The 8,875-nt window shown below is 37.9% G+C and overlaps 1 non-coding gene across 1 annotated transcript; it reads right to left on the reverse strand.

Annotated features, from left to right (window-relative positions):
• Positions 1-207: 207 nt before the first annotated feature.
• Positions 208-313, reverse strand: LOC122068956. Its single transcript, XR_006137303.1, has one exon. It is a non-coding gene; the product is annotated as a small nucleolar RNA R71 (small nucleolar RNA).
• Positions 314-8,875: the final 8,562 nt, after the last annotated feature.

Here is an 8,875-nt window from a genome sequence, read left to right on the forward strand (position 1 = left end):
CTATTTCTAAGGGAATTTTAAGAGGTATATGTTCTAATTAAGTTCCAACAGCTTTTTGATGATGTTGTTAAGCTTAGGTTCATCACTTTTGCATTAAAATACCATGCTAAGAAGTGGTTGTATGGGTTACCCACAAATTTCATAACCACATGGGAGAAATTCATAGTTGCCTTCCTCAAGAAGTTTTTCCCAACTCACAAGACCAATAAGCCTAGAAGTGATATCCTTCAGTTTAGGCAAAAGCCTAGTGAGTCCTTTTTAAACTTATGGAGAGATTCAAGGATCTACTCCAAGAATGCCCTCACCATGGCCTAGACTTATGGCATTTATGTCAAATAATTTATGAGGGTATTGATTATCCAACTAAACAAATGATAGAGTCTATGTGTCCTGAGGGATTCACATCCTTTACAGATAAAGGAAAGGCATGGGAATTCTTACTTGACTTAGTTGAAAAAACCCGTAAGTGGGAATCAACCCAAGAGATTGAAAGAACCACAGAAGGAAAAGGATATTTTGTGGATGGGTTAGTAGCCAAGGAAGCCCACTTAGATAGCTTTATCAAAAGGATTGAGGCTATTATTCTGAGAGAGCCATCATCAGTCAATTTGGTTAAGATGTGTGCTTGGTGCCAGTCCCCTAGACATGTCATAGAAGAATGCCCCAACACCTCTGGGGGTAATTCCAATGAAAGTGTGAATGCCTTATATCAAAATAATCCATATAGTAACTCTCACAATCCAGGATGGAGAAATCACCCAAATTTCTCCTTAAACCAGGGCAACCAAGCAGGGCCTCCCAATTTTCATAATCAAGGTCAATCTAGATCCCAAGGCCTCCCTTTGCACAACAATCTTTTATCCAAAATACTTTTCCTAGTCCAAATGTAGGACCTCAAGCTATTTTCCCTAGGCCCCCTCTCCTATCATCTTATTAGCAACCCCCTGGTTGATTTCATTGTGTTAGATACCAAGCCCTTCTCAACAAAGGATGAGATCCTCATAATGCTAGGAAGACCATTCCTGGCTACCAGTAATGCATTAATCAATTGCCGGAATGGTTTCCTAAGGTTACTGTTGAGTTTAACATGTTTAGGATAGGCAAGCAACCACATATAGAAGAAGAGATCAATATGGTTGAGAATTTTTTGGATTTTTTTGATGATTTAATTATCAGCTTTGATATTGATTTTGATTCAAAATTCTAAGAGTGTATGGATGAGTTGGATGACGATAGTGAAACTTTCTTTTCTAAAGTCTTGAGTCTTCACACACCTGTGGAGCTCTTAGGAATCCTTTCCAATTTTATTCCCTAACCTTCCATAGTTGAGCCCTCGAAGCTAGATCTTAAGGAGTTACCATCTAATTTGAGGTATGCTTTCCTAGGGCCTAACCAGACTCTTCTAGTAATAATTTCTTCAGATTTGACTTCTATCCAAGAAGAGGAATTACTTAAGGTGTTATAAGACAATAAGGAAGCCCTAGGTTGGACCATGGTTGATATTAAGGGTATAAGCCCTTTTATTGTGCAACATCATATACATCTTATGGAGGATTCCAAACCATCGATGGAACCCCAAAGAAGAGCTATCCCAGTGATGATGGAAGCTATTAAGAAAGAGATCCTAAAGTGTTTGGATCATGGAATAATTTATCTTATTTTTGATAGCCAATGAAGAAGCCTAGTTCATGTAATGCCCAAGAAGTCTAGTGTTACTGTAGTTTCCAATGCCAATAACGAACTGATTCCAACCTATGTCCAATCAAGGTGGAGAGTGTGCATAGACTACAAGAAATTTAATGCGAAAACCTAGAAGGACCACTTCCCATTACCATTCATTGACCAGATGTTAGAGAGGTTAGCTTGAAATGAATACTATTATTTTCTTGATGAATATTTTGGCTATAACCAGATCCTAATTGCTTTAGATGACCAGCATAAGATCACTTTTACATGCCCATATGGAATATTTGCTTATAGGCGTATACCTTTTGGGCTTTGCAATGCCTCTACTATGTTCCAACGATGCATGATAAGCATCTTTACTGACATGGTCAAAAAATTCTTAGAAGTATTTATGGATGACTTTTCAATTCATAGGAATTCCTATTCTGAGTGTCTTCACCATCTTTTCCAAGTTTTGAAAAGGTGCATATCTAAGAATTTGGTTTTGAATTGGGAGAAATTCTATTTTATGGTTAAATCTGGTATTGTTTTAGGCCATAGTATCTAAGGAGGGAATTAAGGTAGATAGAGTCAAAGTGGATTTAATTGATAATTTACCACCTCCCCAATCTGTTAGGACATCCGGTCTTTTCTAGGTCATACTGGCTTCTACAGAAGGATCAAGGACTTTAGTAAGTTAGCCCGCCCTCTCACTGCACTATTTGCCGAAGATCAAACTGTTAAGTTTTTTAAAGATTGCTTAAAATCCTTCAAGCAACTTCAGAAAGAGTTGACCAATGCACCAATTGTTCAACCACCTGCTTGGACTAAACCTTTTGAACTGATGTGAGATGCTTCAAATTTTTCCATAGGAGTGATTTTAGGTCAAAGGATTAATAAGTTGTCCACTATCATTTACTATGCTAGTAGGACCTTGAATGATACATAGCTCAACTATACAACCACTGAAAAGGAATTCTTAGCTGTTGTGTTTGCGCCAAAAAAGTTCTGGTCTTACTTAATTGGGTCACAAGTGGTGGTGTACACTGATCATTCAACTCTTAGATACCTAGTTCAGAAGAAGGATGCCAAAGCCCATCTCATTAGGTGGGTTTTATTTTTGTAAGAGTTTGATTTGAAAATTAGAAATAAGAAAGGCGTTGAAAACTTAGTTGCAGACCATTTATCCTGGCTTCCTAATTCCTTGGCTGTCGATTCTCTAGTCAATGAGAAATTTCCAGATGAACAGTTAGTTGCAGTGTCTAGTGAACCATTATTTGCGGACATTGTCAACTTCTTAGTTTCAGGTGTGACTCCAGATCATTGGTCCACCCAAGATAGGTATCGTTTCTTTTCCCAAGTTAAGCATTTCTTTTGGGACGATCCTTATCTTTTTAAAGTTTGTTATGACCAAATTATCAGACGTTGTATGCCTGATCATGGGCAACACTCACTCTTATCTTTTTGTCATGATCATGCATGTGGTGGACATTTTGGACCTAAAAAGACTTTCGCAAAGGTTCTTCAATGAGGATTTTATTGGCCCATTCTTTTTAGAAATGCTTTTGATTTTTGCAAAGCTTGTCCCACCTTCCAGTCTTTTGGCCGTATCAATAAGAAGAACATGATGGCCCTCAATCCTATTTTGGTAGTTGAGATATTTGATGTATGGGGCATCGATTTCATGGGACCATTCCCTAACTCCTTTGGGAATTTGTACATACTTTTGGCCATTGATTATATTTTTAAATGGATAGTGGCCATACCTTATAAATCTAATGACCATAAAGTGGTGGTCCGGTTTCTCAAAGAAAACATCTTTTCCCACTTTGGTACACCACGTGCTATAATTAGTGATAGGTGTACTCATTTTTGTAATCGGCCTTTTGAGGCCTTGAACAAAAAGTATGGGATCACCCATAAGTTATCTACCCCTTATTACCCCCAAACTAGTGGCCAAGTGGAGGAGTCTAATAGGCAAATTAAACAATTCTTGGAGAAAACTGTTAATCCCAACCGTAAGGATTGATCCCTTAGACTCATTGATGCTTTGTGGGCCCATCAGACTGCATTCAAGACTGACCTTGGTCAATCTCCCTACCATTTGGTGTATGGTAAAGCCTATCAATTACCAGTTGAATTAGAGCATAAGGCCTTTTGGGCCATAAAGAAGCTCAACTTTAATTTGTCTGATGTGGGTATTCATCGTAGGCTCCAACTATCTGAGTTAGAGGAACTTAGGAATGATGCTTATAAAAGTTATAGGATTTATAAGGAAAAGACCAAAGCTTTCTATGATAAGCACATTCTGTGCAAATCTTTTGCAATTGGTGATAAGATCTTATTGTACAACTCTCGGTTGCACCTTTTCCCTGGTAAGCTTAGATCCCGATAGGATGGCCCGTTTATTGTCCATAATGTATATCCTCATGGGGCTGTGGAGATTCTAAATCCAGAAACAGGGGTAATTTTCAAGGTTAATGGTAGCATTTAAAACCGTTCCTCGAGTTTCCTACTACTGCTAATGAAGAGGTCATGGATCTCCATGAACCTCTTTACATTGATGACTAACTTTTAATCAGGTATGTCCCCCTTGCATTGTCTTTGTTTTTAATTCTTTCCATGCATTGAGGACATTACATTTTGTTTTTGCTTTTTCCTTTTGTTTGAGTTTGTTTTTCTTTTTGTTTTTGAGCTTGCTAAGGATGAAGTCCTACTTTGGCTTTTGGCTAATGGTCATACCATTCGGTTGCTTGATGTATGAAAGTAAGAGTTTTGATTTAAGTACCCATCTTGAATATATAAAAACCCTATTGAGAAAAAAAAACCAGCCTGTGTCTTGAGATGGGACTCTCTTTTGAAAAATAAGAAACCCTTGTTTTATGGTGTTGGACCATATGTGCGTCAGTGGGTTCCTTGTACTCTTGATTTGGAGTTGAGACTTTCTTTTTAATTTGGCATACATTGGCAAATACACAATTTTAAATGAAGTGTGAAAAGTGATATAAATGAAAAGTACGAGTTGATTTCCTTAGAACTAGACAGGACATTGCACCTTAGGAAGCGTGGTGTCTTGATCAAAACTCTTAGGGAAGAAATTTCTGAAAGAACTCTAGCATCACTGTCTATGTGGGCATATGCAAAAAATGAAGCTACATAGTAACTTGGGTGTCTGGTATTTGCTCCACCATGTCAATCAGGCCAATAGTAGTGGAGTAGGATAGAGTTATTATGAAAGAAAAAAAAAGAGAAAGAAAACGACACAATAGGAAAGTATGTGTAAATGTCATCAATGCCTTGGTAACATGTTTGGTCAAAAACACTCCAACGCCTTAGTCCTCGATTCCTTATTACTTCACAAGTGGTCTTACCTTAAGATAAGGATGTTTTGGTAGAGACAATGGGAGTTTCAAATTACATAAATATGCTTGTGCTTGAAATCGACATGGGGTAATAAAAATTCAAGTGTAGGGGCCCCTAGATCAAGTGTAAGAGGAATTATCTTTGCTCCGGAGCAGTATGGCCCTTACCTTTAGCCAAGGTTGGGATTTCATTTTTTTCTAAATTTTTTTGGGTGTATATTCATTGCAAACACCCATGAGACACAACTCATCCACTAGGGGTGACCTAGGGGTTTAAAGGCTTGTTGCATATGCTAAGTGCAAATGTGATTCCTACGAAAGTGAGTTAGGTTTTTGGTTTTTATTCTTTTTCTTTTTGTTTTGCTCGAGGACTAGAAAAGTCTAAGTGTGGGAGAATTCTAATGAGCACATTTATGTGTCAAATCTAGGATATTAAAACATGCATTTTATATATTTAGAATGGAGCTACCTTAGGTTTTACTCTCTTTTTGCAGGTTTCATATTTTCAAAGCCTTAAGGATTATCGGGCACTATATCTCCAATTTTACACATAAAGAGATCCTTTTTCTTTTTATGGTTACGAAGAAGATGAAATTCTGAGCAAGATGGACATGTTCAATTAAAATTACACATTCGTTTGGTCACCGGTACAAGTGATTATTCTTTTCGGGCCAAAAAAAGAATAATGGACCAGAACTGAATAGAGATGAAGAATTAGCCCGTCTGCAGTTGTTCCAGGGGTACAAGGAATATTCTAAATGCCAACAAGGATTGATGGACTACACCCTTAAGTAATTGAAGATTCATTTTTGGTAACAACAACTACCTAGAGTAATTGGTGAATAGTGGTGTCCAAAGTCCCTTGCGTATTAGGAGGTCTCAAGTTCAAACCTCTTGGCTATCATTTTTTAGAGATTTTCTTTCTACTCATCACTTAAAGCAAGGAGGTCGGCCAAGAGGGTTATGCGCAAGTTGAAGAGAAAAAAAAATAGGAAAGAAAAAAAGAAAGCAAAAAGACAAGAAAATCGTACAAGAGGGGGCTTTGCACAAGATTGAAGGAGAGAAAAAAAAAAGAAAGAAAAATCATGGAAACCTTCTACTTCCTACATTCTCTCTCTTTTCTCTCCTTTAGCTCTCCACAAAATCATCCAAAGGGATCCAACCTTGGACGTCCTCCTCTCTCTCCTATTCCTAATAAAAGGAAGTCCACCAAACCCTAAAGGGTTGTCCCTCTTTTGCTCTCTTTTTCTCTAATTTTTGGTTGTGCTCTCCTTCTAGTTGTAGTTCTAGTTCTTCTTAGTTTTTTGTACTTTAAACACTTTTGTAATTGGTTTTTATTTCATGTATGTAATATTTTTTTTATGGTTCATGTTATTCAAGTTATTCAAAGGTGTAATAATATTAATTTCTAGTTCTAGGCTTAGTTCTAGGTGACAAGAACAAGCCGTGGAGCATGTCTTTCAAGTTCAGTTTTTCTCTTTAGATTTGTCTTCTCTAATACTAGCAATTTCAGATTTGGTTTATTCTAGATCTGGTTTTTAGTACTGGTAGTATTTTAAATCTCAATCAAGTTTTCAAGTTCAAGTAAGTAGGCTTCTACAATAGTCTTCTCACCCCCCTCCCATTCCCTCTTCGAGCTACCTTTCATTCTTAAAGTAGGTTTTAAATTTTAGTTTTATATTATTGCTTTCCCTTTTCCCCAAGGTTCATGGCTAGATTATACGTTGGCTTTGCCCCTCTCTAGCTATGGAACCATCCTTTTATTTTGATTATTTATATTGCATCCCTTCCCCTAAAGCCAAGTAGAAAAAACTCTTATAAGAGTACTCTCTGATCGAGTAGGGAAGCTCATATTATTTATGATGCATCCCTCGGGCTAAGTAGAGATACCTACTTGTGTGCCACTCTCTAGCTTTATTCCCCTTTTTTATTTTATTTATTTACTTTTTAGCACTTTTTATTTTAGTTATTTACTTTTTAATTGCATGGTTTGAGTGTTTAAATTTCTAGATGATGAATGGTTAGGGTTAGATGCGAATGGTTAGGTTTTTAATTTCAATTGCAATTCCAATTTCCCTAGATGTGTTGGTTAGGACGCTTTTAGATGTATTTGTGTTAAGACGGTTGTTAGAAGTTGATCACCATAATTAATCAGTTCACTTTCACGCTACTAAAAGAAGCTTAAAATAAAGTGGATGCTCTCCTTGTGTTCGACCCATTAGCTACACTGATCTGTACGCTTACGGTTACTTTTAAAATTCAAACACAATTTAACCGAGCTCTAGTGATATTTTCACCAAATAGGGAGGTTAGGGTTTCTGCCATATCTTCGCCATATCTTCACCATATCTGCCTAATGGCTTGGTGGAAACGTATATAGTTTGTCTTAAATGAGACATGAGTAGACCCCTTACAATCTCTACGGAACAAATCCCAACGATCAGGTCTGAGTCGGTAAAACCCCAATTGGTTGATGAACTTTTGGGTTTACCACCGCAAACAGGCCATCAAAATGACAGGGTCAATCCAGTGGCCGAAATTCAGTAAACCCAGGGCACTTAAGTGACCTCTGCCCAGGCTGCCAGATTCACACAGGGTCAATCGGATGGTCTGAACCCTGGATCCGGTGACCTAAATCCAGTGACATCTACGAACTTTCAATTTTGATTGTTCTATTACTTTTAGAGCAAACCCTATGGGTCCCCACAAATTTCTTGACACATGTTAACATCTGTTTACCCTTGTACCTAAGATAGAAAAGATCACAAATCAGTGAGCCCTAGCGGGATTTGACTCGAGTTTACAAGTTAGGAATTATCACTAGTCTAGTCTAAAGACGAGGTGAGTGGTGGTGTAACTTTTTTCTAGAGTGTTTTAATATTATAGAACTATATGCATGCCATAACAATCATGAGTAGATAATTTCAATTGCTTGTATGATTTATATGAATTGTATAACATGTTAAATTATTTTTTAACTATATAGCATGAGTTATTATATTTGATCTATATATGTGTTTTAAACTATATGATGGGATCCGGTATGGCCGAGGTGGTTCTGATACCGTGATCGCCGTGTGGATAATTATATCATACATTAGGTCACATTAGATCTAGTGATGATTGAGGATGTACTTTGTGGCCAATGGCAATTCCAGTATCATGTACGCCATAGCCATACTTGGATATGGGTCCAAGGTGTGGCTGATGGTAATTCCGGTACTGCGTATCCCATATTTAACTACTTGTATGCTAGAGAAGCTTAGACATGGATGCGATGTTGTTAGGTCACATCTCCTATACTATGATCCCTTGCTAATATGGTGTAAGGTGTTGATAACCCAACCGTGATATGTTTGATGAACCCTTCCGGAATTCCACTTCTGTGGTACGATGTGATTGTTACTGAAGGCAAAAAATAGATTGGCATGGTCGATCATAATTCCAGTGTCGTGACTACCAGGAGCAGGTTATCAAGGTTTTCTGGGTGACCGATGGTTGCATTCCAAGACCGACAGACTCTCACGGCTAGGGTTTGTATCACTCGGTGACCAATGAACGATTCTCGGGACCAGGGATACAACGCCATTGTAGTATGAACCAGAGTTAGTTGTATGTTAGGTGGTTTAAAGTAAAATAAACTACATCATTCTTACATCATGGATGATTTGTATGTGCTTGCATGTGCCCCATCCCTCACTGAGCCAGTTGGAGCTCACACCACGTGCGTGTTGCTTTTTAGATGATGATGCAGGTGATGTCATGCCATTGGGCAGTGACACCTCTTCCTCTATGCCTAAGTACAGTGGTGACTGGTGGACACTAGAACCCGAGGAGCACGATCCCTA

This window comes from Macadamia integrifolia, unplaced genomic scaffold, assembly GCF_013358625.1.
Source record: "Macadamia integrifolia cultivar HAES 741 unplaced genomic scaffold, SCU_Mint_v3 scaffold495, whole genome shotgun sequence".
NCBI classification, from domain to species: Eukaryota; Viridiplantae; Streptophyta; class Magnoliopsida; order Proteales; family Proteaceae; genus Macadamia; species Macadamia integrifolia.